We start from the raw sequence: 27,027 nt of genomic DNA on the forward strand, positions 1-27,027 counted from the left end.
CTAAACACAGGTATTTATTGAGGCAAGACAATTTTCAGGCAGCCCATTTATGTGCATAAATTGCTATTTACATACATACATGGCTTGGAAAATGTTCTTCTGGATGCTCATTTTTTTCTCTATTTTATCCTATTCAGCCTCCGCTGCAGCTTTTTATAGTGAATACTTTAATTTGTCAGCCTTCCCGAATAGCTATTCGCCTCAGGCTCCTTTCCAGAAGCAAAATAAGGGCATTAACACTTTAGTTTGCATGTACCTCTTATAATCACATTATATTTCAATATCTTATTTTAACCAATTTGCTTAACAGTCTGACCCATTATTTATGAGCTACTGTGATGGATTACATCAGCTTGCTAGGTAAAGTAAGCTTAGTCTATGTTTATATGATTAAAGCTGAAGGTCACATTTTGACCATATTCTATATTCTGCTACAGCAATATAAAATTAGGCCTTTAGAACTGGCATCTAGTCTGTAGTGCACATAGAGATGGTAACTTTTAAACACACGCGTGGGTGCACATGTGTGCAGATTTGCCAGCTCGCACCCACGGATACAGCCATTTTATAACATACGCACATATATACGTGCATGTTATAAAATAGGCTGATGCACACCTATGCGCACAAATGCTGCTTCTACCACAAAAGGCAGGGTATTTTAATGGACACAAGCGCCGAAGCAATTACCAGTTTTCCCAGTTCATTTCCAGTTTTCCCAGGCAAGGGAGAGGACTTTCAGACCCCTCTAGGTTAATAGCCTCCCTGTTCCCCTGTTAGCCCCAACTTTTGAAAGCTCGCTGATGTGTAAATTTTTTTATTTTATGACTTACACTCCATCCATAGCATAAGTAAAGTTACGCAGCAGGGGACCCCGGCACGCACTTGTGCATGTAAGTATTTACGTACTGGATTCACTGAGAAAGCCAGGAATACTCGTGCTTCGCCCCTTTTTTAAAAAAAGAAACATTTTTGTGCGCACAGCAGGAGATACGTGCGCATCCGGGCGGCTTTTAACATCCGCTCTGAGCGCGCCAGCCCAACATATTCGTGTAGCTCCTGGTTTTGGCACGCACCAGGCTTTTAAAATTCACCTTACAGTGTATATAGATATAGATATATTTTTTACGGGAACTGCAGATTTTGAACATATCATAACAGCTGATAAGCAAAAAAAAAAAAAATAAATCTGCCAAAATGATAGTGATAACAGTTTTAGAAGACGTGAATGCTGTAAATATATTTTGATACTTTTAAAACCAGACTGTTGGCAGGAGAGCTGGGAAAACACTACCTTCAAGTTTACGATGTCAGGTATTCAACCTTCTGGACCACTGCTCTTCAGCTTCCACTAGTGTATATTTATCAGTGAACCCACTGGCAGGTGGCAGGGAAACTTACGGTTTCCAGTAAAATGGCTTATAAATAAACTATCCTTCATTGCTGAAGTATAAAAATTACAACTGCTAGAAGTCTGCCTTAAGAAGTTACATACGGCTTGATTCATCAAGGCATTTTCCCATAGACACAGAATGGAAGAGATGCCTTAGTGAATCAGGCCCTATCATGACCTATAGAATAAGATCCCTTATTATTCTTTAGTTTCATTTTTTACAAGGTAACACTTGCACCTCTTTGCTTCAGTATCATTACAAATGCTTTATTAGTTACACATTTGTAATGAAATGGCTTTAAAGCAAAAGCTTACATTAGCCAAGAAAATTTTAAACCAGCCGGAGCAATTATTACTAAATTGTGCAGCATGACACTTTTTTAAAATAACAAGGCGAGAGGCGCTAGCACAGCAATTTTTTCCTGCTTCTTTGGAACCAGCCTCTATTGGGCTACAGACCATGAGCCTTCACTTGCAACTAATCATGGGCTTTCCCCTATTTTGAAATCCTCTCTGACCTCAGCCCAGCCATTGTAGTGATAGTCTTTGACTGGACTAGATGCTGCACCTCCCTCCTGAGCCTAGTTTATATTGACCCTAGGTCTGGCTATTGGGTATTGCTGTTCAGTGTTGATAGAGATTTCCTCTTTTAAAGGGCTGAGAACACTGGATCTGTGGCATTTCCAACCCTGGTCAGCCACAGGAGCAAAAGCAGGGCCTGGGAATTGAATCCCGGTCTCCGAAGGACAGGTCAGCCCCCCCTTTAAACAATGTATTAATGAGAACAGCCCATGTTAAATAAAAAAAAGAAACTAAGCTAAATGCAGTTTATGCTTAAGGCATCTAAGGTTCAAATTCTGCTGGTGCTCCTTGTGGCCTCGGACTAGTCACTTCACCCTCCATTGCACTTGGATGATAAATTTGATAACTGCGTGTGGGGACATGCCAAAGGACGCAACCATTTTATAACATACGTGCATATATGCACACATGGTATAAAGTAGGCTGTACGCACGTACATGTGCGCACAATTTTATATGGACTCGCCAATGTGAAAGAAAAACTAGTAAAAATAAACAAACATGAAAGAAGCTCAAACAGAAGAAAATAGGAGTAAAACTTGCAAAATACCATACTACAGACTGTGCCACAACATCATAGAGGAACTCACAGCTATCCATAGGACAAAATAGTGAAAGAGGTCAGCTGCTGCCATTTTCAAAGTTGCCGGAAGCAAGGCAGAAGGGAACCCTGCTCTCTCCTGTCCTGATCTTCATGGCCCTCATAAGAAGCAGTAGGAAAAGAGAGACCTGCCAGCAGTGGTGTCGCCATGGGCGGGCCTGGGTGGACCATGGCCCACCCATTTAGGCCCACCCAATCAGGGTTGCCCAACACCAAACAAGGCATGAAGAATGGCCACCACCGATTCATTCATCACAGTGACTGAAGAAGGAAAGCACCTACTGAAGCAAGGCCACCACGGGAGCCCATCCCCATGGTGGAGAAGAAGTCATCCTGCTGAACCAAGGCCGCCATGGGAGCCCATCTTCATAGCAGCGAAGACGTTGTCCCACTGATGCAAGGCCGCTAAGGGAGCCATACCCATGGCAGTAAAGAAGGCTCTGCTGAAGCATGCCCATGGCAGCTGGCAAAGAAGAAGGCCATCGGAGTAAAGCTACAACGGGAGCCCATCCACAGAGCAGTGGAAGAAGGGGCTTGTCGGTGGTCCCCGATGCAAGTGTGTAAGAATGGGAGCTTGAGTGTAGATGTTTGTGCATGAGAATGTGAGCCTGGGTGTAAGTATGAGAATGAAAGCCTGGGTGTATGTGAGAATGGGAGCCCAGATGTGCATGAGAATGGGAGCCTGAGTGGGGATGTTTGTGTGTGTGCAAGAATGGGAGTCTGAATATTTTGTGTGTGTGTGTGTGTGTGTGTGTGTGTGTGTGTGTGTGTGAGACAATGAGGACATAGGTGTTTTGTGTGTGTGTGTGTGTGTGTGTGTGAGAATGGGAGTTTGTGGGTATGTGTGTGTAAGAATGGGAGCCTGGATATTTTGTGTTTGTGTGTGAGAATGGAAGCCTTTGGTGTGTGAGTGAGAGCTTGTGTGTGTGGTAGAACATATGTGAGTGAGAGTTTGTGCATGTAAGGGAGTCTGTGAGAGAAAGCATGAGCCTTTGTGTGTGTGAGAGAGAGAGGAAGGGAAGAAGATAGGAGAGAAAAGAAACAGAAAGAGAAGCGTGACCCTGGAGAATGAATTATGAAAAGACTGACAAGGGGAAAGTAGAAAAAATAGACTGGGCCAACTAATTAGAAAAATAAAAAGAACAGACAACAAAGATAAAAAATGAATTAAAATACATTTTAGCAATTGGAATATGCTATCTTTGGGTATGTAAATTTCTTATAATTTTGTATTTTGTTCTTTAACTTTTCACAGTTCAGAATCTGGTTTCTCAAGCTATTTCGGTTTTGTTTGCATATTTCTATTTTTAAATTGTACTCCCTCATTTCTGTATTAGGTAAGGGTTGGTCTATGTGCTGCCTATGTGTGTCTGAGGTGCAGTATTGCTGCTAACAGTGTAGTTTCTCTATAGGGATTTGTAGCAGTCTGTCTTGTTCTTTTATCCTAGTAGTTGGTGTATTAATGTTCTAGGGCCTAGTGTATTATTTGCATTGCTTCTTTATCATAAGGTTGCTGTTATCTGAGTCCTGAGAGTCAGTGCTGTTATGATATGGTATGGCAAAGTTCTAGGCACTTTATTTATTTATTTATTTATTTTTTGCAGAGTTTTGTGTTAGTTCACAAAATGTTTAACAGTGGAGGGAGCTTTTTTTTTTTTTTTTTGCTGGGGTGACTCCAGAATTTGAATATAGTTTTCTTTCATGTTGGTTTGTAATGTGAATTGTCATAGTTTTTCTCTGCTCCCATTCTCATAATTATTGCTATTTTATTGTATTTATTGTTGCGTTTCCCAGCCGCATACTCACCGCGGCCGGGCCTGCTCACCTCTCTCAGCCGTCCACGAGCTCGGGCCTCACTGCCACTGTCAGTCCCGGCCATCCCCTTCACCCCCCTTGGCACACTCCAACTCCGGCATATTCACAGGTCTCACAGCGGAGCTCCCACTGAGGCTCCACATCCAGCCTCTCCTCGGCTCCACCCGTAGGCATGCGCGGCCGACCTCCTGCCATTTGAAGGGTCAAGCGCAGGAAACATAGCCGAGTCACTCCCTGATGACATCACGACTCTGTAGTATATAAGGCAAGGCCCATTCCCCGGAACGAGGCCTTGGCAATCGGGACGATCATGTTGTGATAGCAAGTTTGCCTTCCTGTTCCTGTGCCTTGTTCCAGTCTTCTATTCCAGTGTTTTGTTCCAGTTTCCTGTTCCAGTGTCTTGTTCCAGTCTTCTGTTCCAGCATTCTTCTGTTCCAGGGTCCTTCTGTTCCAGCATCCTCCTGTTCCGGCATCCTTCTGTTCCGGTGTCCTCTTGCTCCTTCGTCTCCCCAGGTAGTACCATTCGGACTGTCTTCTCGGTACTGACCTCTGCCTGTTTCTTTGACTACATTTGACCGCTGCCTGGATTTGACGTTTGCCTGTTTACTAGACCATGTCTGAACGCTGCCCGGAACTGACCTCTGCCTGTCCACTGACTATGTCTGCATGCTGCCTGGAACTGACCTTTGCCTGTCCACTGACCACGTCTGACCACCGCCTGGAACCTGACCTTTGCCTGATTGACTATTCATGGACTGACCACTGGTATTGACCCTGCTTTGGCTGACTACACTATCCTTGAATCTGGCCTTGATCCTTGCTCTCCATTCAGAGACTCTGTTCTGGCCTTCTCTGGCTCCTGAGCTCCCTGACCTAAACATCGACCGCGCACTCTTGTTTCTGGTGGGCACACCTTTGAACTTTATATCTCAGAGATCCTGCGAGGCCCACCTAAGACCAGGCAGCCCGTGGAACCAAGGGCTCAACCTGAGGGAACCCTGGGTTGCTATTGGTGAAGCTCCAGCTAGCCTCTGTCTCCTCCTGTGCTCCGCCTCCTGGTGGCAGGCGCTCTCTGGGTCCAACCAGGGAGCCTACCAATCCTGCACCAGGCCAAGGGTCCACCTCCCGGCGCAACAGTTATGGTGATCTCTGCCTTTCTGGAAAGAGGATTCTAGAAAGTTTACATTGATATTTGTTTTATGGCTTTATTTATTGGATCTGATGTTTATGTGTTCTCTACTTTTTATCTATTTATATTCTAAAAAGTTTCACTCATGATTCATAAAGGCTGTTGTAGACTACTTAGGAGCCATTGTAAGATACATGCTAAGGCATTATTTATCATTAAGAGAACAGTTCTATGCCTACTGCCCACCCTTGTTAACCTATTGCCCATCCAAAAACACAGTTCTGGCTACACCACTGCCTGCCACGGGGATGGAAGGGAGGAGTTAGCACATGGAATTCCTATGAACTTTGGCCCAAGGGCATGAGTGTTGGCAGCATCTATCAAGCTCACTAACCCCTAGGTTTATCAAAATACAATAATTTTCACATGAATAATGTCTGGATAAGGAAAAGGGGCATGATAATTTCAGAGTTACGCACCATGTGCTAATTTTTATCGCAATGTGCATTAAAGTGTTTGCACCCCATAATACCTGTACTTTGCCATTGGTGAAGTGCTGAGAGGAAAGAAAGAAAGAGAAAAAGAGAGACACTTTATAAGGTTTTCATATTAGTTACCTATTTATATCACTATAGGAGGGCCAGATAGGAACTCCAGGTGAGGATTTGGTAGTGGTCTAGGGATTTGGGGCCAGTTTTACATGCAGAGTGAGAAGTATGAACAGCATAGTAGACCTCAGTGAAGATTTGATGTCATTTGGAGTGAGGAAAGTCAGACTAAGATGAGGTTACTTCAATGATCTCGCACCCTAGCTTGATAGTACCCTGGTAGAGAGTCCATTAAACTAGGGCAAAAGAACACTGTAGAAATCTCATCTCTCTCTCTCCCCCACCCCCCCCCCCCCCCCACCCCCAATGCCCAATTATCACAAATTGCATTTCGGGCATATCTTCCCCAATCCCGCCCCTTTGAATAAATTTGTAAAATTTGCATTCACGCTGCACATTGGAATAACTATCGCTGGTGTTAACGCCATAACACATTTTGATAGATGACGCTATAAGTCCCTTGATCTTTTTCTGTGTGGCAGGTCATGGAGTTTATTTTGGGGCTGCCAGGGACATCCCGAAGAGAGTAGAAAGAATAAGACTGTGATGGTGAACCTATGACATGCATGTCAAAAGTGACATGCCAACATCAACCAACACCTGACAAAATTATAGGACTCCTGTAAGCTATGGGATCAACAGTAGGCCCCGCAGCAGCTGTGGTAGAGTGGGGACCTCCTTCAAGGCTCTCTGCTCATTTCTCTTGCTTTTCCTGTAGCTTCATAAGCTTCTGCTTCTCTTCAGTCCATCTTTAAAAGTGGCGCGGGCCATCCAGTGCTCCTACCATGTGACAGGGGCCGGCCAATGGCACGGATACCGTGTCACATGGTAAGGGCAAAGGGCCATCGGCGCCATTTTGATTAGTGGCAGCCGACAGCCCTGGAGCGGGAGATCGCTCCTGGGACCCCCACTGGACCACCAGGTACCTGTAAAATGTTTTTGGGGGGGTCAGGAGGGTGGGGGAAGCAAAGGGATTAGTTTTAAAGGGTTGGGGTGGGTTTAGGGGTTATTTTTGTGTGCCATTTTTCCCACCCTCCCCCAAAACAATAAGAGAACCCCCACGATCAATATCATGGGGTTTTCCTATCATTTCGGGGAGCCCCCAATTTCTGACGATTTTGAAAATATCGACGATATTTTCAATCATCCGAAGCCCGATTCACATCCCTATTGTCCAGGATAAAAATAAAGTGCACATCCTTGGCTTCAGTACTAGGATTAATGATAGTGATAGCATTAGTGTAAATCCATCAATTGAGAATAACAACCCTGGTACAGTTATAGGTCATGGAGACTCTGTTCATAGACTCACTGTTATAGGAGACAGACCACAGAAGTTAACAAAAAAAAAAGTTAGAGGAAGAGATATAATTACATGGAGTCTGGTATATAAGTAAACAAATGGCATTGTTACTAGAGTGTCAGTACCAAGCTGCTATTCTGTGAAATATTTGGAGCATAAGAATGTAAGAACTGAAGAAGTTGTCATAATGGGTCAGATGAAAGGTCCATCAAGCCAGCATCCTGTTTCCAATAGAGATGTGAATCGTGTGATCGATCGTCTTAACGATCGATTTTGGCTGGGGGGGGAGGGAATCTGATCGTCGCGGTTTTGTTTTTTTTTTTTTTTTAAATCGTTTAAATCGTAAATCGGGGGAGGGCGGGAAAACCAGCACACTAAAACAACCCTAAAACCCACCCGACCCTTTAAAATAAATCCCCCACCCTCCCGAACCCCCCCAAAATGTTTTAAATTACCTTGGGTCCAGTGGGGGGGTCCCAGAGTGATCTTCCACTCTCGGGCCACGGCTGCATTAATAGAAATGGCGCCGGTGCTACCTTTGCCCTGTCATATGACATATGGCAAGTCTTGTGGGGGTCAGGAGGCCCCCCCAAGCTGGCCAAAAGTCCCTGGGGGTCCGGTTTTCCTGCCCTCCCCTGATTTACGATTTTTGACGATAAATCGGGGGAATTCCTATTGTATCGCGCCTCTAACGATTTTTGATGATTTAAAATATATCGGACGATATTTCAAATCGTCAAAAAACAATTCACATCTCTAGTTTCCAACAGTGGCCAATCCAGGTTACAAGTACCTGGCTAGTATCCAAAGCATTAAGTAGATCCCATGCAACCAATGCCAGTAATAGCAGAGGCTATTCCCTAAGTCAACTTGATTAACTGCAGTTAATAAGCTTCTCCAAAAACTTCTCCAAACCTTTTTTAAACCCAGCTACACTAACTGCACTAACCACATCCTCTGGCAACAAATTCCAGAACTTATTTGTTCGTTGAGTGAAAAAGAATTTTCTCCAATTAGTTTTAAAGGTTCTACTTGCTAACTTCATGACGTGCCCCCTAGTCCTTATACTATCCAAAAAATAACTGATTCACATTTACCCATTCTAGACCTCTCATGATTTTATAGACCTCTATATCTGCCTAAGCCATCCCTTCTGCAAGTCGTCTCTTCTCCAAGCTGAACAGTCCTAACCTCTTTAGCCTGGAAGAGGAATAATATAGAAATCTACAGCTCTAACACTAAATTTTCAAAAGGGAAACTTTGGTAAAACAAGGAAAATAGAAAAAAACTGAAAGGTGCAGCTGCTAAGGTTAAAAGTGTACAACAGGCATGGACATTGTTTAAAAATACCATCTTAGAAGCGAAGTCCAGATGTATTTCATGCATTAAGAAAGATGGAAGGAAGGCAAAACAATTAATGGCATGGTTAAAAGGTGAGGTGAAAGAGGCTATTTTAGCCACAAATCATCCTTCAAAAATTGGAAGAAGGATCCATCTGAAGAAAATAGTAAAAAGTCATAAACATTATCAAGTTAAGTAGAAAACATTGATAAGACAGGCTAAGTGAGAATTTGAAATGAAGTTAGCTGTAGAGGCAAAAACTCATAATAAAACCTTTTAAAAATATATCCGAAGCAAGAAGCCTATGAGGGAGTCGGTTGGACCGTTAGATGACCTAAGGTTTAAAGGGGCTCTTAAGGAAGATAAGGCCATTGCAGAAAGACTAAATGAATTTTTTGCTTCTGTATTTACTAATGAGGATGTTGGAGAAATACCGGTTTCGGAGATGGTTTTCAAGAGTGATGAATCAGATGAACTGAACCAAATCACTGTGAACCTAGAAGATATAGTAGGCCAGATTGACAAAATAAAGAGTAGCAAATCATCTGGACCAGATAGTGTGCACTCTAGGGTTCTGAAGGAACTCAAATATGAAATTTCTGATCTATTAGCTAAAATGTGTAACCTATCATTAAAATCATCCATTGTACCTGAAGACTGGAGGGTGGTCAGTGTAATCCCAATATTTAAAAAGGGCTCCAGGAGTGATCCAGAAAACTATAGACCAGTGAGCCTGACTTCAGTGCTGGGAAAAATAGTGGAAACTATTCTAAAGATCAAAATCACAGAGCATATAGAAAGACATGGTTTAATGGAACACAGTCAGCATGGATTTACCCAAGGGAAGTCTTACCTCAGAAATCTGCTTCATTTTTTTGAAGGGGTTAATAAATATGTGGAAAAAGATGAACTGGTAGATGTAGTGTATTTGGATTTTCAGAAGGCGTTTGACAGTCCCTCATGAGATGCTTCTACGAAAACTAAAAAGTCATGGGATAGGAGGCAATGTCTTTTCATGGATTACAAACTGGCTAAAAGACAGGAAACAGAGAATAGAATTAAATGGTCAATTTTCTCAGTGGAAAAGTATGAACAGTGGAGTGTCTCAGGGACCGTACTTGGACCGGTGCTTTTCAATATATTTATAAACAATCTGGAAAGAAATATGATGAGTGAGGTAATCAAATTTGTAGATGATACAAAATTATTCAGAGTAGTTAAATCACAAGCAGATTATGATTAATTGCGGGAGGACATTATGAGACTGGAAGATTGGGCATCTAAATGAAATTTAATGTGGACAAGTGCAAGGTGATGCATATAGGGAAAAATACCCCGTGCTGTAGTTTCATGATGTTAGGTTCCAAATTAGGAGCTACCACCCAGGAAAAAGATCTAGGCATCACAGTAGATAATACATTGAAATCGTCGGCTCAGTGGGCTGCTCGAGTCAAAAAAGCAAACAGAATGTTAGGAATTATTAGGAAGGGAATGATGAATAAAATGAAAAATGTCATAATGCCTCTGTATCACTCCATGGTTAGACTGCACTTGAATACTGTGTGCAATTCTTGTGGCCATATCTCAAAAAAGATATAGTTGCACTGGAGAAGGTACAGAGAAGGGTGACCAAAATGATAAAGGGGATGGAATGGCTCCCCAATGAGGAAAGGCTAAAAAGGTTAGGGCTGTTCAGCTTAAAGAAGAGACGGCTGAGGGGGGATCTGAAAGAGGTATCTAAAATCATGAGAGCTCTAGAATGTAGAATGGGTAAATGTGAATTAGTTATTTACTCTTTCAGATAGTAGAATGACTAGGGGGCACTTCATGAAGTTAGCAAGTAGCACAATTAAAACAAATCATTGAACATTCTTTTTTACTCAATGCACAATTAAGCTCTGGAATGAGCTGCCAGAGGATGTGTATTGTAGTGTAGTTAATGTAGCTGGTTTAAAAAAAAGGTTTGGATAAGTTCTTAGAGGAGAAGTCCATTAACTACTTATTAATCAAGCTGACTTACAGAATAGCCATTACTATTACTGGCATTAGTAGCATGGGATCTACTTAATGTTTGGGTGCTTGCCAGGTACTTGTAACCTGGATTGGCCACTGTTGGAAACAGGATGCTTGGCTTGATGGACCCTTGGTCTGACCCAGTATGGCAAATTCTTATGTTCCTCACAGGGGAGCCAAATACCAAATACCAAAAGATATAACTATAGACCAATAAAATATAGCAGAAAGATACAGGAATTGTGCCAATTTTATGGGGCATCACTGGTCTGAATAGGAAGATTTTCCAAGTGTACCTTGATATGTTGTCTATCCAGATAATATCTTATAAATTCCTGAAGGAGGCTCTCTGTGTCTGTGGTACAATGCAAGTATTAGAAGGCCATTAGATAGGATTTTATCCAATATACTCTGGCTTGCCAGTGAGATTCATTCCTGTCTTGGTAAACACAAAACTAACCCATTTAGAGACATTAGTCCCAAAAAAGACCTCAAGGTTATCATGTTTGATGATGTAAAGTTAGTAAAACAATGTGATAAGTTGGTGGCCAGAGACAAAGGAGTGGCAGGGTACATCTAGGGTACATCTTTCTTTTTAGTACCCTGTTGCTGTTGTATTTCAAAAGTGGAAGGGGTGCCTCTGGAAGAACATTTGTCAATAAGACATGTATCAGCACCTAAGATGTGGTTGCTTCCTCCCACCGAGAGGAACTGAATAGTAGCTTGTAGGGGTGTGCATTCGTTTTGAACTTAAATGGAAAACGCAACTTATTATTTTTTTTAACTTAAAAAAAAGATGAGGCTTAAACGATCGGATTTCCAACTTATTCAACATAGCTATGTTGAATACGTTGGAAATCGCGATTGTTGATCTAAATAAAAATTTAAACCCCTCACCCTCCTTAATCCCCCCCCCCAAGACTTACCAAAGCTGGCCAAAAGTTCCGTGAGGGTCCGGGAGCGGACGCGTGGGGAATCACGTGACGTCCGCGTCACGTCGGAGTGACGCGGCATCACGTGATTCCCCTCAGGTTCGCTCCCGGAACCCTCGTTGGGCCCAAAAGGCACTTTTGGCCAGCTTGGGGGGGTCAGGAGGCCCCCCCAAGCTGGCCTCCTGACCCCCCCAAGCTGGCCAAAAGTTCTTTTTGGGCCGAACAAGCCGTCCGGCGCGAATGAGCCGGGAATCACGTGGCGCCGCGTCACTCAGACGCGACGTCACGTGATTCCCGGCAAGTTCGCGCCGGACGGCTCGTTCGGCGCGAACAAGCCGGGAATCACGTGACGCCGACGTCACGTGATTCCCGGCAAGTTCGCGCCGGACGGCTCGTTCGGCCCAAAAAGAACTTTTGGCCAGCTTGGGGGGGCCCCCTCAAGCTGGCCAAAAGTTCTTTTTGGGCCGAACGAGCCGTCCGGCGCGAACTTGCCGGGAATCACGTGACGTCGCGTCTGAGTGATGCGGCGCCACGTGATTCCCGGCTCGTTCGCGCCGGACGGCTCGTTCGGCCCAAAAAGAACTTTTGGCCAGCTTGGGGGGGGTCAGGAGGCCCGGGAATCACGGGAATCACGTGGCGCCGCGTCACTCAGACGCGACGTCACGTGATTCCCGGCAAGTTCGCGCCGGACGGCTCGTTCGGCCCAAAAAGAACTTTTGGCCAGCTTGGGGGGGCCTCCTGACCCCCTCAAGCTGGCCAAAAGTTCTTTTTGGGCCGAACGAGCCGTCCGGCGCGAACGAGCCGGGAATCACGTGACGCCGCGTCACTCGACGTGCCACCGACGTCACATGCTTCTCGCCAAGGATTGCAGAAATGACGTCCTCACTCCTCGCTCGATCACCAGGGAGTTGTGGTAAGTCTGGGGGGGGGATTAAGGAGGGTGAGGGGGTTTAATTTTTTTTTTTGCACATATGTACATATACCCAACTCATTGGATTTTTTTTATGTCCATATTGGCCGCAAGTGGGACCCCCTTTCGGACATAAAAAATATGAACATAAAATTTTGCTCTGCACATCCCTACCATTTTATGAACTACAGCTTCTGTAGGTCTAGTGATTCTATTAGGGGCTTCAGCTTCTTAACACATTCATGCAAGTATTGTGCCATGTACAGCTTATGTGCTGTTATGCTAGTGCTCAGCATGAAACTCTGAAAAACTTTCTTTCCAAAGGTTTTCAGGAGCTCTGGATCTTTCCCTAGAGGGGTATTGGAGATATCCTGAATCTTTTTGGCTCATTTAAGCATGGCCTCTATTACAAAAGACTGATGTGGAAGCTGGAACTCTCTAAACCCAGGAGCTGACTGCACCCTGAAGTTTAAGTTGAGTTTTCTACCTACTAGCATGCAGGTAATGGGACTCTACCACATCCTGGACTGAAGATCCTAAAGTAACTTGTGCACAGGAATTGTTGCCAATTTATCTGGAGGCTGTAAGAGTTGTAGAAGGCCAAAAATCTCTTTTCTGACTTTGAGGCCCAGTACATTAGCCAATTAATCCAGAAATCTGGAGTAGCAGAGAGCCTCAGGAAGGGATTGTTGCAGTAAACTAGGTAAATAGTTTGATAGAGTTCCTCTTGAGCTTTCCAAACATCTTAGCAAGGGGGAAACACTGACCATAACCCTGACAAAGAGATGTTGACCAAAGTGGAGGCCTCTGCTACTTTAGAGGTAACATGTCCAGAAGGGAAACTGATCTAGCTTACTACCTTTTTACGTCCTACAGCTCAGGGCAGGATACCCCAATCACAGGGGAAAGCTTGCTCAATTGTTGAGGGCTGATTCCTATGTCCGGTAACTCTTTCAATGGGAAATGCACTTGTGTAGAACTAAGTGGAGCTCCAATTTGCAGGAATACCTTTCCCATTTTAGACAGGGGAAGTTACAAGTCTCCTCTCCTATCTTTAGAAGTCAAGGAAGTAAAGAAATTCTTCACCAACTCAGTGAGCTGTTGTGCTCTCTGTACCAAGAGACATCCTGTTAAGAAACCCATATAGACTCCTCTTCATTTTACTGTAAAACAGCGGATGTACTTAAGTTCACTTAAAGATTAGGTTCCAAAGATCTCCGTGCTGACCTGGCAAGGCTCTGCATCGAGATCTCTGATGTCTCGCCAGGGCAATCTGCTCCAGTGGCTCTTTTATCAATGCCAGTGGTATCATGGAAGGAATCAGTACTAGCATCTGACACCAGGCCCAGCATCACCAGGTGTGTACACCATGCATTTGCATGGAGTGGCACACCTGGGGTGGCAGTGGCAGTAGGAAAGGCCATGGGACTGCTGCAGAGCTCAACCTGCCAGCAGCTGAAATTTTAGAAAATACCACAAAGAAGAGAGGCAGGCTGTTGGTGGCAGGCAAAAATGAGGACATGCTGAAGCAATGTTTCCTGATAGCTGTGTGCTTACAGCTTTCTGTACCCCCCATCACAGGAAGGCCGGTGGGGCCGAAGCAGTCTAGCCTGTGGGACCATGGAAAAGCTCATCCCACCATGGCCCAAACTTAAGGGAAAAGGAGGCCAGTGGGGCCATGGTGAAGCCATGGCCCACAGTGAAGAGGAGGATGGAAGAGGCCACAGTGAAAGCCATCCCATCATGGCCTGGAGAAAGGAGGCTGTGTGTGTATGTGTGTGTGTGTGTGTGTGTGTGTGTGTGTGTGTGTGTATGTATGTGTTTGTGTGTGTGAACCTGTGTGCATGTGTCTGTATGGCAGCATGTGTGTATGTGCCTGTGAGAGAGATTGTGTGTATGTGTCTTTGTGAAAGCTTGAGTGTGTATCTGTGTCAGAGCTTGTGCTCATATGTATATGTGTGTTTGTGTGAAAGCTTGAGTATGTGTGTGTGTCTGTGTGAGAGCTTGAGTGTGTATCTGTGTCAGAGCTTATGTTCATGTGTATGTGTGTCTGTGTGAAAGCTTCTGTATATGTGTGTGTGTCTGGTGAGATCCTTTGTGCATGTGAATGTTTGTGTGTCAGTATGAATGCCTATTTGCATATGTGTGTATGAGACAGAGAGAGAGAGAGCCTGTTTGTGAGTGCAAGTGTGCATGTTTGTGTGTGTGCCTGAGAGAGCCTATGTGTCACTGTTGAATATGGAGGCAAAGAAGACACTTCAGGCAGCTTTCATCGCAGGCAGGAAAAGAAGGGGTGAGCCCTCACGAGGCTCTTCTTTTTATTGTACATTCATACAAAGGCAGATGATGTGTCATTACATGATTGGCTACTTTCCCCATAGCAACAGACGAGTCCCTACACTATTGGCTTGGCTCAGGGGGTGTGCACGGATCATATCATTGGCTGCTGAAATCTATACCTCCTGACTTTGTCCTGCCTCTGACTAAGGAACACCCAGCCCTACTTTCAGGCTATCAGGATTAATTATAAACTAGAGAAATACATGACAGTCAGGTATCCTTTCCCAGGCAGAGACTTAAGCACAAGTGTTGCTTTTATTCAGGCAAATGTCAGGGAGAAGGGAAGTTAGTGTTTAACCCTGATGAAATGGCTTGCTGGCAAAGCTTATAATTCCATCTCACCCTTTCTGTTTTTGTTTAGGCAGCTCAATAAAGCTTCAGACCCTTACTGAAATCTGTTATGTCTTGGTATGGGCTGGAAATAGGAAAAGGGGGATTATGGAGGGAAGAAATCTGATTCGGCGTGGTGTGCCAGCTGCCGATGAGCTCCTGAATCTCCATATCACCCAGAGCTGGTGCAGGTGGTGTGCCAACGCTGCAGGGCTCAGGATTCCCTATTAGGCATCTTACAAGACATCTTTGTATCCGGGCTGAGAGCAAGGTTTCAGTATGGATATGAGGTTGGGTATGCACTGAATACAGCATCACAGGCAGATAATTAAGACAATTATGGTCATTATAATAGAAATCATCCTTTTGAGACCAGAAATATCAGGGAGCCAGGACCATAGCCAATCCCATGGAGAAGTTGGTATTCTGTCTGAAAGTGGTGCATCAGCAACCATGGTTTCTATCTGCTCTATGGTATGTGTGAGGTTTGCTTTATAGTCTGATATATATACACACAGCAATGAGATCCAATTAATGCACAAACACCACCCTTTAAGGCTAAAATGGTTTCTAAGGTATAGCTGTTCTGTAATGCTACTTCTCTAATCTGAGAGACTTCTGTTGTGAGTAGTTTTAATGCATGGACTGTCTGATTAAATAGGGCAGTCGTCCAGTTAGCTAGGACGTGTAAGTCTCTGTAATTCATAGCTGTCCCCATTGGGGGAAACAGGCTTCTAGCTATCTGAGTTTCTGTATACTTTTCTATGGGATTATTTATCGCCTCCCTTTTGTTACGGAGCCTTGCTTTGGGTAAATTTTTGACTGCATAGTATGAGGGGAGGATGTAGCCTAAAGTGCATCTGTCTCTCCATCTTGGGGAAATGTACATATATGCTCTACACCCACATAACATCCATATGTTTCCTAACAGATTAGTGGACATGTCATTGGTTATCATTTGGGCTATATAACTACAAAGGGTAAATCCGTCATCCCCTCTATACTTTCTGTACTTGCTTGGGGCTCCCACTGCACATCCTGAAATCTGCCAATTGCATACATATATGTGGTATAATTATGTAAGTGTTCAGTGATTAATACAAAGGTTCGGTTACAATATGGACATTTCCCACCTGAATCCCCTTCCCATCCCCTGTATCATAGTCCCAACAAAGAGCGGCAGTCTCTTGAATACAGCTACCAATGTGTAGTATGGTATTATTAACTGGAGAGTTAATGAAAACATCTCTCTGTAAAGGATAATTAGTCCATACTGTAAGGTTAAATGGTACAGCATGCATCAGTAGTTCTCCGCAGGTTTGGGTTGGCATGTGTGTGCAGATCCAACAGTCTGTTCGATTCAACAGGTGTGAAAAGTTCTGTGCATCGAGGATGTACATGTTGTCCTGTCAGAGTCCTTGTTCTGAAATTGCCATAGCTGGAGAAATAAGGCAAAGGAGGAGGATGCAGAACACAATTGTTAATGAGTTGGCATTCAGGCAAGAAAAGGCGGCTAATAAGTTCTCTGGAGTTTTCTCAAGGCCTTGCTGTTCTAAGAGTTGTGCAGATTGGTTGGATAGGGCCTTGATCTGTCCCCAGGTCATGTGGTGCTGCTTTTTGCAAGGAGTTCGGTCGCTGTCCTTCTGAGGGCTGTGGAGGCTCATGGAGAAGTTTGGGATCGGGTCCTGTAGACCTGGACACCTTTCCATCTCTCCACAGCTTGATACCTGTGGAAGCAAGCAGAGAAACATATCCTCGTTCCCCATTTTAAGGGAACGGGACCGTACCAGACATTAAATATTCTATACAAAACTGATGGCTGTGGGTGACTAACCCTAGTCCCATAATAATTACTCATGGCTGTGGTCTTAAATTTGATATGTTTAGATGATTTAAAGTAAACAATACTTTGTTCTTGTTCAGCCAGTCCTTCTTAGGGGGAAGATCCAGGGGCAATCCCTCCTTTTTCTTTTTGTTTGGTCCAGAGCTCTTAAGGGTATGATTGGCTCTCTCCACAATGGCTTGCCCTGTGGTGTTGTAGGGGATGCCAAATAAGTATTTAATGTTCAATTATTGACAAAATTCATGCAAAGGAATGGCTGCAGTAAGTAGAGCCATTTTTCAGAACAGAGGGTAACCCCATTATCAAGAAAGTTTTTATGCAGTGATCAATTTTCATTCAGTAAAATAGCAATAAATGTAAATTAATCATTTAAAGGAAAAGTCATTTGCAGTAAGCAGAATCAAATGACAAGTATGTCAGACATTATATTAAACATATGTTACACAAGACTGACATATATTCATTCATCCTGCAAATATTCATTTACACAAAACTGACACATATTCATATTCATTCTGCAAATATTAATTCATAGTCTTCTTGGCATCAAGACAGACAACAGATAACACATAATTTGAGCTAAAAATCTTATCAAAAAGTTATCAAAAACAAAATTAAATCAAGGATCAAAAATCAAAAGTCAAAAGGTGTTAGAAAAATGTTAAAATAAACTGCAAAGTGTTCACCTTCACATCTCCTCATGGCAGGAAGGCTGTAAATCTGGAAAATATTAAAAACTGGCATACAGCAAAAATTTACTAAGGTAAGGATAAAAGTGAGCTTCTTACTTTTTTAACCTTGAAGAAATCAATTCTATTATTCAATTTAATAAAATCAATTTGGATTTGCAAGAAAAGGCTTGGGAGGGATTGCTTTAGATGTAGCAACCTCTATCAGTAAAAATTATAAGGTTCAGAATTCTGTATAAATTTGTGAAAAAGAAAATAAAACTGAAGTGTCCTTAAGACATGAGGACCGCAGATCTGAAAAATAAAAACTAGTATACAACAGAATTATTAAAACAATAATATAATATAACTTGTAGAATAACATAGCGCCTCCTAGTGGAGACACCATCATTACTTTATAGAATGCAACTATTGTTCCAGGTTGCAATCAATAATACTCTGAGCTTACTTTCAATGTGGAATATCAGAATAGAATTTCTTTATATAATTATTAGAATAGGAAATTAAACACGCTGTTTGCTCAGCTCTGTCTGCTGCACACTAAAGTTTGAAAGTATTAAAAGATTAACAGAAAGAGAGTGAGACGAGGAAGGACTAGTACAGGAATGGTGAGTTATAACATATAGAAACTAGAGAGAGAAACTGCAGGACTAAGTCCAGTTTTTTTTTCTTTTCAAAAGTTCTCCCTCCCTCCCCCATGAGTGGCAAGCAAGAGTTAACAGAAAGACAGTAAAGGGGGGGAGGAGCAGTGTTTCTCAAAAGAAAAGAACTGCACCCAAGGAATTAATCCTTCAGTCAATAGGAACTTAAAGATAGCATTGTTTAACAATTTAGATTGCATCAACCAGAGACAATGGCTTGGCAAGGACTTGCTGATTCCTTGCAGACAGATACTATTTTAATTTACTTTTGTCCTGAAAGGGAGAATTACAAGTTCTGTGTGCTAGCAATACAAGCTATAAACTTAAATCTCAGAGAAATGGAGTCATTTTAAATGTGAGCCAAATTAATTTTGCAAGAAGTGAACATTTCACATGAAATTCACACAGCAATTGTTCAAATTTCAGTACAGTTTTAACATAAGGTTCTGCATTCACTTTGTGGGGGAAAATACTCTCAAAGTATGCAGATTTTTTCGTAACTGAATATCGAAGATTAACAGAAACCATTTTTTCCAAGTTTGCTGTGCCTGCTCCAGCACTAGGTGTAGTCTGGTTTGTAACAGGTCATTGTACTGTCTCATTAAATCATTTTTTTCATATTGATATTTTCTTTGCTTGTAACGCAGGAGTGCAGCTGCTTGGCCCAAGGTCTTATACGCTGATTTCTTTGAAGACCTGGGGGCATAGCCACTGCTCATGGCACTCCGGGCACTCAACTCTATTGCTGCCACACCCAGCTCTTTAATCCCTTTTGTAATAGGAGAGGCTTGAATCCCTTTCAATAATTCCTCTCTTGTGAGATTTCCATGTTCTAGGTGAAATCCAATGCTGACCGCGGCACATAAATTGTTACCGGGAGCAGCGGTTTGAGATGGTAATTTACCTGGACAAATTGGTGATGCAGAATTAATGACTGTCTCAGGCAATGGCAAATGAGGGTACAGGGAGTGGTTGGTGGGGGAAGGGGGTTGCAGGCAAGATGGAGGAAGGCTAGTTTTTCTGACCTCAGTGTTTTCAGTTTCCTGGGGCCTTTTCTCTGAGATGGACGCAGAGGAAGCCACAGCTTGAAGTCCTAATAATTCTTTTTCTGTAAGGTTTTCTTTCTGCTGTTTCTGCTGAAATTCAATGCTAATCGCCCCACCCAGGCCAGGTTGTGGTTCAATTGTTCTCAAGGACTGCTTTTCTAAAGAAGTGGGGAAGGTGTGAATGGGCTTGGGTGTGGGTATGGAGAGCTGATACAAAGAATTTGCTGTCTCTGAGGGAGACTGAGCATAAGATAGTGGAAGGGTATTCTGATTGAGCTTGCCTGCTTCTAAAAGCACATGGTTTGGAAATGCTGCCTTGAAACTTTTTTTTCCTATGTGTTCTATGGCCTCTGTACATTTTTGCCATATTAATAACTGCTTTATGGGAGCTCTGGGAGCCATATGAAGATTATTGCCTATAAAAATCCAGTCCTGGATATTCAGAGTTCCAGCCTGTGAATACCAAGGGCAACGGCATGCTATTTCACTTATTAATTTTTCTAAGTCCCCCAGGCTGATTTGTGCTTTTTTTCTTCTGGTGATGAAATAATGATTCTTGATGATTTGCTGCAGCTCCCTAGCATGTAGCCTCTGCTGTACAGTCAAATCACTTCCCATGCTCACGAGTGTGGGGAACAAACTTGCTAAAAAATACTTAAATATACTAAAAAGTACTTTAAATATACTTACGATTTGCAAATCTGTTGAACGGTACGTACCTAAAGCTATGTCCAGCCGAAATGAGCAGAGAGTTTATCATCACGTCGGGCTCACCAGATGTTGAATATGGAGGCAAAGAAGACACTTCAGGCAGCTTTCATCGCAGGCAGGAAAAGAAGGGGTGAGCCCTCACGAGGCTCTTCTTTTTATTGTACATTCATACAAAGGCAGATGATGTGTCATTACATGATTGGCTACTTTCCCCATAGCAACAGACGAGTCCCTACACTATTGGCTTGGCTCAGGGGGTGTGCACGGATCATATCATTGGCTGCTGAAATCTATACCTCCTGACTTTGTCCTGCCTCTGACTAAGGAACACCCAGCCCTACTTTCAGGCTATCAGGATTAATTATAAACTAGAGAAATACATGACAGTCAGATATCCTTTCCCAGGCAGAGACTTAAGCACAAGTGATGCTTTTATTCAGGCAAATGTCAGGGAGAAGGGAAGTTAGTGTTTAACCCTGATGAAATGGCTTGCTGGCAAAGCTTATAATTCCCACAGTCACATACAGGTTCTCACAGGTATGCGCACACACACACACACACACACATAATGTGTCTGTGAGGGAGTGAGAGTCTGTGTATGTGAGAAAGAGGGAGTGTGTTTGAGAGCATAGTAATGTTATGAGATGAAGTGCGTGAGAGAATGAATATGTTTGTATGTATGTATGTACAGTATATGTGTGTGTGTGTGTGTGAAGATAAAGTTTGTGTTGCCCTATCTCCCTCAATCCATGACAATCTCAGGCTGACTGGAAATCAAAAGATCCCAGGAATGGCGAGCAGGAGATTTTTTTTAATCCTTATTAGTTTTAATTATTAGGTGTAATTTGATATTTCTGCTGTTTTGAAATATTGTATTGTTTTTTGGGACATATTAAAACATATTTTAATTACTGGATTTTTTTTTATTCATCATGAAATATTTTATTGGTGTTTGGAAAATTTTGGTTATTCTATTTGTTAATTGGTTTGAAATATTTATTAGAGATGTGCAAAGCCTGAACATTTTCGGCCTGCCGCAGGAAATATCATATTTCCCATGGTTCAGGCCTTTGAAATTTAGGGGGACCCTAATTTCAGGTTAGTGCGCACTAACCCGAAACCAAATTTTTCCCAAAATTTTGGGAAAAATTCATTCGGGATTCGGGGTCCCCGAACCAGGACAAATTAGGCAATTTCATTAAAATTGCCTAATTCATCCTGAACGATAGCACATCCCTAATATTTATTTATTTTTTTTATAACTGATTTCTCTACTATGACTGATGTTTTATATTTCTTGATTTTATTATTTAAAGTTTTATGAAGAATGGGAATGTTTCTGTTTTTTGATTGTTGCTTTGCATATAGAGGCTGGATTGTTGTAGGTTCCAGTACAGTTCTTCTCAGCACATTTCTGTTTATACAGGGTGGCCCATGGAAAAGTATCCTGCCTCCAATGCACTGGTATTGGAGGCAGGCTACTTTTCCATAGGCCACCCTGTACTTTCTGGTCTCTTTATTCTGTATTTGGTCAGAGTTTGTCTGTGTTCTCCTTGTATAACCGAGGTGAGGTATTCTACTACCATATAATTTATCTGAAGGGATCTATAACAGTCTGATTTGTTCTGTTTTCATAGTAAGAGATGTATTGGTGGTCTAGGGCCTGTTGTAATATGTGCAGTGTTACCTCTTAATAGATAAGGTTGTTACTGTTTGACTGCTGGCCATTAGAGTTGTATTGGTATGGGAGGTTTACTATATTGTAATGGTAATTCCGTTTATTCATGGCTTTCTGAGGGCAAGGTCCACACCTTGTACTCATTACAAAAAGTCTAATTCCATAGGAGTTCCACGTGTCTTCTTTGCAGGATTTTCTGTTTGGCACCACAGAAGTGCATGTAAATATAATATGCATGTTGTAAGTGATATTTTTACCTCAGAAGACTGTACTTTTGATTGTTCTTTCTTCATGTAAATTCTGTTATAAATGCATTATTTAATTGTGGGTGCACAATACTGTAAGGTTTATCTATGATACCTAATACCCTTCTCTTGACCATGGGTTCCATTTGGAGGGGAGTTAGTTTTTAAAAATATAGATTGCTGGAGGGAGCTGTGCTTTCTTTGAAAGCGCCTGGGACAGAGACTGAATGAATCAGGGCCGGAAGCGGGAAAGGCAGGGCAGCAAAAAGCTAGCACCTTCCCTGCCTGAAACCTCCATGCCTTAGAGTACTTGATCTGTGCCAAAGCAACTAACAGCATCCTGGATGGGTTAATATCTAGGTCAGGGCTTCTCAAACCTGTCCTGAGGACCTGCAGCCAGTCGGGTTTTCAGGATATCCACAAAGAATATGCATGAGATACATTTGCATACATGGTATGTATCTCATGCATATTCATTGTGGATATCCTTAAAACCCGATTGGCTGTGGGGTCCCCAGGACAGGTTTGGGAAGCCCTGGTCTAGGTAAAACAGATGTGTCAAAACCAATGGGACTTTCCACGCCATGAACAATGAAGACACCTGCACTAACAAGGCTCCGGTAGTCTTAGGTGCCAGCAATGGCCTTGCAGCCACAGAACCATTCCTCTTCAACTTTTTCGGTTCCAGCAGGAGATGGATCTCACTTAGATGCTTTTTCCATGACCCTTCTGGCACTGGGCATTTCTATGCCTTGCTCGACCCAGGTCAGGGATATATCTGGATCTGGTGCTACAGAAGGGGAGCCTCAGTAGCAGAGTAGCAATGTGAGGAGCCCTTGCTCAATTTATGATCCTGGAAGTGGACCCTTAGTCTGAGGGAGGGTAAGAGCTACCTCGGAGAGAGTAAACTCTCGTAGATCCCTCCCGTCAGAAGGTGAGGCCTGATACCACAGAAGTTGAATAGGTGCTTCGCCACTGGAAGTCCTTGGTTCCCCCAGGAGGAGCTCATAGGGACCAGGACTGCTTGGACTTAGGTGAATCACAGAGGACGGAAGATTGGTCTGGATGCAGGCGCCTCCTGCAGGTCAGGGTCTCCAGACCGCTGGCACCTTCAGCAGGTCGTAAGTCCGTCCAGTAGTTGCAGCCAAAGAGTGGTCGGAAGCAGGTCCTATAGTCCAAGTTAAGCGAATGGTCGGAAGCCGGTCCAGGTCAATGCCAGGAGAAGGGTCTGAAGCCGGTCCAGAGTCGATGCCAGGAGAGAGGTCAGAAGCCAGTCTGGAGTCAATGCCAGGAGAATCAAACCAAGGATGGAGAAGAGCAGAAGCAGGAACAAATAGACAGGAACAGGCTCGATCGGAGAGACCTCAGAACATCGAGCTCAGAACTAACCAAACAGGAAGCCTCAATACCAAGGAAAGGTCTGAGGAGCAGACCTTGCCGTAAATACCAAGGTACAGGAAGGAGTCCAAGGGAGGAGCCACAACGACTTCCTGTCATGGCTCCTTTAAATTTAGCCTGCAGCCACGCGCGTGGCCCTAGTCAGCCCCAGGGGGGGGGGGGCGAGTCAGCCTGGCAGGAGAGGAGCCATGCAGCCGGATGCCAGCAGTGGCAACGGCCATGAAGGAAGCACAGGAGAGAGCTGCCCATGCCCACCAAAGCCTGAGAGACAGCCTGACCCCGTGGGTAGGCTTTTGCCCCGGTCGTGGCCTGCTGCGACCCGCGGCCATGACAGTCGGTCCCGACCGCAGACCGCCGTGGCCAGCAACAATAACAGTATCCCCTCCTTTAGGCCTCCCCCTAGAAGGCTTGGGTTTTCCTGGGTGTGCAGAATGAAAGTTCTTGAGAAGAGTCTTATCCAAGATGTTCTTAGCCGGCTCCCAGGAATTCTCCTCCGGCCCACATCCTTCCCAAGCCAGCAGATATTCCCATGTGTGACCTCGTTTTCGGACATCAAGTACCTCATGCACCTGATAAATCGTCTCCTCCTCTGCCCTAGGTTGTGGGGCTTTGGGGACCTTGCAAGTAGGCCAAGTGAGGACCAAAGGCTTCAGCAGTGACATGTGGAAGGAGTTATGGATTCATAAAGTTGCAGGCAAACGAAGTTGATAAGTCATGGGACCTAGTTGTCGTAGCACCGGAAAGGGCCCAATATAACGAGGGGCTAATCCCATGGAAGGGACTCTGACGGATGTGCCTAGTGCTTAGCCACACTTTTTCACCTGGACGGAACCGGGGAGCCGGTCGTCGCTGCTTGTCATCAAATTTCTTGGTGGTGAGAGCCACTTTACATAGCATCTGCCGAGTATGGATCCAGAGCCGTTTTAATTGTGCAGCAGTGAGCTGGGCTGCTGGGGATGGAACCGGTAATGGCAAAGGCAAGGGCGGCCTGGGTTGTCACCCAAATATGATCTGAAAGGGTGAGGCTCCCGTTGAAGTACAGGCATGAGAATTATGGGAGAATTCAGCAAAAGAGAGAAGAGTCGCCCAGTCGTCTTGACATATTCGTAGAAATTGTTTTAGTGTATGATTCGTATGTTCAGCCTGGCCATTGGCTTCCGGGTGAAACGCGGTGGTAAAGTCTAAAGAAATGTGAAATTTCTTACAGAGATTACTCCAGTAATGTGCCATGAACTGAGGGCCACGGTCAGAAACAATGTGCTGTGGCAGGCCGTGGAGTCGAAAGATATGGAGCATGAACAGTTGAGCCAAACGAGGAGCTGACGGGAGGGAGGGTAGTGGGGTAAAGTGGGCCATTTTAGAAAACCGGTCCACTACTACTCATATTACTGTGTTGCCCTCCGAAGGTGAAAGATCCACAATGAAGTCTGTGCAGATGTATGTCCAAGGCTTTGAGGGTGCCGGCAACGGTTGTAAAAGTCCTTGAGCTTTTCCAATAGGAATCTTATGTTGAGCACTGGTTGGGCATGAGTCCACATATGCTCGTATGTCTTTACACATTCCAGGCCACCAATAATACTGTTGAAGAAGTGTCTGAGTACGGGCTCATCCCGGGTGACCGGCAAGCTGATAATCGTGCCCCCAGGCCAACACTTTGTTATGCAGTCTTTTAGGCATCACCGTTTTACCTGGAGGAACAGTGAAAGTTGCAGTGAGAGTGATGCAGGCCGGATCTATAATACGTTGAATGGGTTCCTCTATGTCTTCTGTGGAAAAAGATAGGGATAAGGCATCTGCCTTAACATTCTGGTTAGCTGGGCGATATCGAAGTTCAAAGTTAAAACATGTAAAAAAGTGCGCCTAACGAGCTTGGCATGGATTCAAACGTTGAGCTTGCTGGAGATACACCAAATTCTTATGGTCCATATATACCGTTATACGGTGTTGGGCTCCTTCCAGTCACTGCCACCATTCCTCAAAGGCAAGCTTTATGGCAAGTAGCTCTTTGTCCTCGATGGAGTAATTACGTTCCACCGATGAACATTTTTTTGAAAAATAGGAGCAAGGATGAGAGATCCCAGAAATGTCATTCTGGCTTAAAACAGCTACTACTCCTTCAGCAGAAGCATCCACCTCTACAATAAATGGACGTTTGGGATCAGGATGTCGAAGGTAGGGTTGTTGGAGAAAAGAGTTTTTAAGTGATAGAAAAGCCTTTTCAGCCTCACTAGGCCAGTCCTTGATATTCGCCCCTTTACGGGTAAGGGAGGTAAGAGGTGCAGCCAGATTAGAAAAATTCTTAATAAAACTATGATAGTAGTTTTCAAATCCAAGGAAACGCTGAAGAGCACGTAATCCCTTAGGCTGGGGCCATTCTTGGATACATCTTAATTTGGAAGGGTCCATCGGGAAACTATGTTTGGAAATAATGTACCCCAGAAAGGGTAAAGATTCCTGTTCAAAATTGCATTTTTTGATCTTGGTGTATAAGCGGTTCTCTCTTAGACGATGTAACACCTGAACAACGTGTTGCCGACGTGTCTGTAGATTGGAAGAAAAAATCAAAATGTTGTCTGGGTAGACTACTACGCACACATAAAGTAGATCTCGGAATATTTCATTGATGAGATGCTAAAATACTGCAGGAGCATGAGTCAATCCGAAGGGCTTAACAAGATATTCATAGTGACCATCTCTGGTGTTGAAAGCAGTCTTCCACTCATCACCTTCCCGGATCCTGATTAGATTATATGCTCCTCGGAGATCCAATTTTGAGAACACTCTGGCTCCCTGTAGGTGGTCAAAGTGTTCCGCTATCAGAGGTAGTGGGTATTGGTCCTTGATGGTGATAGCATTAAGCCCACGGTAATCAATACAAGGGCGTAAAGTTCCATCTTTTCTCCCAACAAAGAAGAATCCAACCCCCGCTGGAGATTTGGATCATCGAATAAATCCCTTCTGTAGATTGTCTTGGATATATTCAGTCATAGCACGAGTCTCCAAGGCAGATAACGGATAAACCCTACCACGTGGCGGGGTAGTTTCAGGGATCAGATTAATGGTACAGTCAAATTCTCAGTGCGGGGGCAACATATCTGCGGCCTTTTTTGAGAAGACATCGGTGAATTGTCCGTATTGGGAAGGAAGACCCTCCAGATGAGTGGTGCAGATATGATTACTTGAGGCATTAGATCCTTTAATGCCGCGGCCGGCGACCATAACAGCATGAGCCTGAGGACATCTGGTTCCTGCACAAAGATCACCTACTATGTATGGACTCATCTTGATGGTTAATCTTAAGCACTCTTTGGAAATCCTGCATCTTCCAGGCTCAATACTGTTGAGCCCTGAGGGGCATACAACCACAGGTAAGGCAATTAGCCAAGTCATAGTCAGAGCCCAAGCAGAAGTAACAAACTTCATGGGCATGCTGAGATGGGTCAGTTTAGCACTGTTGGGTAACATCACTTATGCACCATG

This window comes from Rhinatrema bivittatum, chromosome 1 (genome assembly GCF_901001135.1).
Source record: "Rhinatrema bivittatum chromosome 1, aRhiBiv1.1, whole genome shotgun sequence".
In the NCBI taxonomy this organism is placed as follows: Eukaryota; Metazoa; Chordata; class Amphibia; order Gymnophiona; family Rhinatrematidae; genus Rhinatrema; species Rhinatrema bivittatum.